A 3,331-nucleotide genomic window follows, 5' to 3' on the forward strand; every position below is an offset into this window, starting at 1 on the left:
TAGGAAAATAATTCTTCGATAAAACATTAGAAGTAATACAGAGTTTCACTAGACAAGATGGTAGGAGTTCACCATTGTAATTCCATTGCATATTGTTACCTTCAAATCAGTTGCTCAGACCACCAGACACAAGCATGCAAAGTCGATCAGAACATAAAAAATTGTGAGCATTAATTGTTCATTTCAATACACCATCAGACAACAGCAATACAGCTATTGCAGCTATTCATATATATATTTATATTTTGCCTTCCTTCTTTCTTTTTTCTTCTTTCCCTCACCCAGTCATTCATGGCTGTGTATTCTTAACAAAAAATAATAAAAGCAATCCTACATTTATTATCATCCAGTAATAACATAGGTAATCGGCACCATATGAACAAATGTTGTGCAAATATTCCCGGGGCAAACACTTAATGGCTATCATCACAATCACCATTGTCACTACCTCACTTCGCTGTGGCCTTCCTCCTGCACTGGTCATTTCTACTTGGAGATGTTTTGTAGCAGGTTAATATTACTATCTCCTTTAGGCATGAGCTGACCCAGCTGTTTGCTTGACTCTGTTTTAGAATGAATTTCTGCTGGGTCCTCTAACACAAGGTTCACGTATTGGCATCAAAACCAAAACTACAGCCCCACATGTGCACATTCACTGGCTCATAAAGCCGCTCCTGAGACCTGGATTTATTCTGAGTGTGTGAAGATGAGGGTGATGGAGCACACAACTACCTTCCGCGCTTTGTGGTCTTGGCCTCTGCAGGGCAGGGAGGAGTACCACAAAGGCCGCACCACCTAGCAGGCTACCTCAAACAGCAACTTCCGGAATTAAGAGGTGATGGCTGAGAATTCCTCAGTCATATTTCCTTTCTCTCAGAACTGTACAGAGCCAGCTCCGCTACCTTCTGGCAGTGATGGTTGTGGAGAAGTCAAGACGGTCTAGCTGTGTTCTCCCATTCAATGACTTGTTTTTCTGCTTTGATTCCTCAGTTAGAATCCAAAAGAGGTCAGTAACCCAAGCAGGCTATGCATCTGCCTTTAATTGTTTTATCGGTTTTTCCTGGGGCTCAAACAGCCCTCTTCTACATTCAAAGTTGGTCCCTTATTAGTTTCAGGGAAATTTTCTTTTTCAAACATTTTCTTCTGCTTCATTTTTCTGGTTCTCCACTTCAGAGACACCAGTGTCCTTAGGATTATTCCTACTGCTCATGTTCATTCTTCTTCAATTGTCTGTCTTTTCTCCTTTTTTTTGAATATGTGGTGAGAATCCCGAGATGTTTCTCTCAGCCAGCACTGCAGTTCTGTTTCAATCTATTTGATCCTGGCTCTGTCATACTCATTGGCTCCCTGATGGTGTTGTTTTGGTCCAAATGGCTTAACTCTCATTTGACCCCTGGTTTTACTGTTTTGCCTTTGACTTCTTAAGATTTTCTATAGAGTGATACCTCCGTCGAGCGGCTCCAAGCTTGAACTTTCCAGGGCTCAAATAGCAAAGTTTGAAAAACGTTTGCTCAGTGTTTGTAATTTTGATTGATAGTTGAACCGAAAATTCCACTTGAAAAGATAAACTGAATATTCAACTTGAAGAAACCTGTACAGGTGGAGAGTGAGTTACCTGTCCCATCTCAGTGCAGACACACAGGGACGACACCTCAGTCTAAATGCTGCTCTGGCACAAGCAGCATATAGTGCTTGTGTCAGTGAGTTAAAACTTCTATCATTGTGCTTTTCTCTTTGTACTTTATTTGCATAAAAGGTCGTGACCATGGCTCCAGAGAAAGCTCACGATACCAGCAGTGAGGTGAGGAGGAAACCGAGAACCTCGATAGAGTTAAGGAAAGAAATCGTTGTGCAAGTCGTTACAGTCCGGGAAAGTGAATTCGTAAGTGTCATTTTGGGGCCCCAGAACCAACTGCTTGGTTTTCCATTATTTCTTATGGGAAAAATATGTTCAGTTCTTGAAATTTTTGGTGTTAGAACACAAATTTGGAACAAATTGAGCTCGACAACTGAGGTATCACCGTATTGTGAAACACTGAAGGAAAGCTTTTAATCTGTCTTCCACACGGGGCTCTTCATTGTCTCTTTGTATAGATATTTATTTATTTCTAGCTTACATCTAGATGTTACCCCTAAAGCCTCACGAGCTCAGAGCGGAGCTTTTTAGAGGTGGCTGGATCACAGGATTAGTCCACTGACTGGTTTAGCATAGTTCTGGGCGTGGCTAATGGGAAGGCCCGCCCTGCGTGTGTGAGGCTCCAACCAATGGGCTTGTGGCCTGAATGGAATGAAAAGGGAAAGGAAGGTTCACTGACCAAAGCTTCCTGCCTGCCCTGCGTAGACTGTTTCTCCTCTCCCTGTCTTGGAGCCAGCCAACTATGGACTAAAACCTCTACAGACTGTGAGCTAAAATAAACCTTCTTTCTTTAACCTGTGGGAGACAGGTATTTTTGTCCTAGCAATGAAAAAAGTAACTAAATAATATATAAAAGTAACATATGATATATAACAAATGATATATATAACATATAACATATAGGTATATAATATATATATTCTGTAGTACATTTGCATAATCATTGCATAAACTTTTTTCTTGCTCATGATTAATAGGAGAAATATTTGCCAAAACCTTCTGCCTTCTTTGATATGCTATGGATAAATTTGTTGTGATTCCTTTCCCAAATTGGCCGGGCATTGGTGGTATAGTGGTGAGCATAGTGGCCTTCCTTTCCCAAATTGTTTAGGGTATTCTGTGGTCTACCTCAAATTACAGATGAGGACCAGGTGGGAATAGGCATCAGCTGGACAGGCTCTCTCCACCTCTCTCTCTCTCTCTCTCTCCCTCCCCCTTTCTCTCTCTCTCAAAGGCATATACACACTGCAAGGATAGACATTAATCCCCAGAGATCCTAAGCTCTACATGTATATTCAGAGAGAAACATTGTCCTAACTATAACATATTCTTCACAGCTGCTTCTGGAGGCACAGGTCCACGGGGCTGTTTCTTTTATTATTACACAGGGAGCAGAGTAATCTGGTTGTTGACAACCGCCCCCCCCATTTTAAATCCTAGCTCTGCCACTTACTGAAATCATAAGCAAGGAGCTTTTCTTACTGAGCCTCAGCTTAGTAATCTGTAAAATGGGCTTGATGGTAGGACCTACCCTTAGCAATGTGGTAAGTAAGATAATGAGTTTGAATACAGGAAACCGTGAGCACAGCGCCTGGCATGCAGTTAGAACTCAGTCAGTGTTGTGCGTTATTAGGAGTAGCAGCTTCCTTCTGTTTACTCCTGTTTTCAGTCTGTGAACAAGATCATTCCTGAGTG

The 3,331-nt window shown here is 41.7% G+C and overlaps 1 pseudogene; it reads right to left on the bottom strand.

The window, feature by feature from the left end:
- Window positions 1-486: 486 nt before the first annotated feature.
- Window positions 487-1,767, bottom strand: LOC106146865 (annotated as a pseudogene).
- Between the last annotated feature and the right edge of the window lie 1,564 nt (window positions 1,768-3,331).

Source organism: Chinchilla lanigera, unplaced genomic scaffold (assembly GCF_000276665.1).
Source record: "Chinchilla lanigera isolate Chin_1 unplaced genomic scaffold, ChiLan1.0 scaffold00099, whole genome shotgun sequence".
In the NCBI taxonomy this organism is placed as follows: Eukaryota; Metazoa; Chordata; class Mammalia; order Rodentia; family Chinchillidae; genus Chinchilla; species Chinchilla lanigera.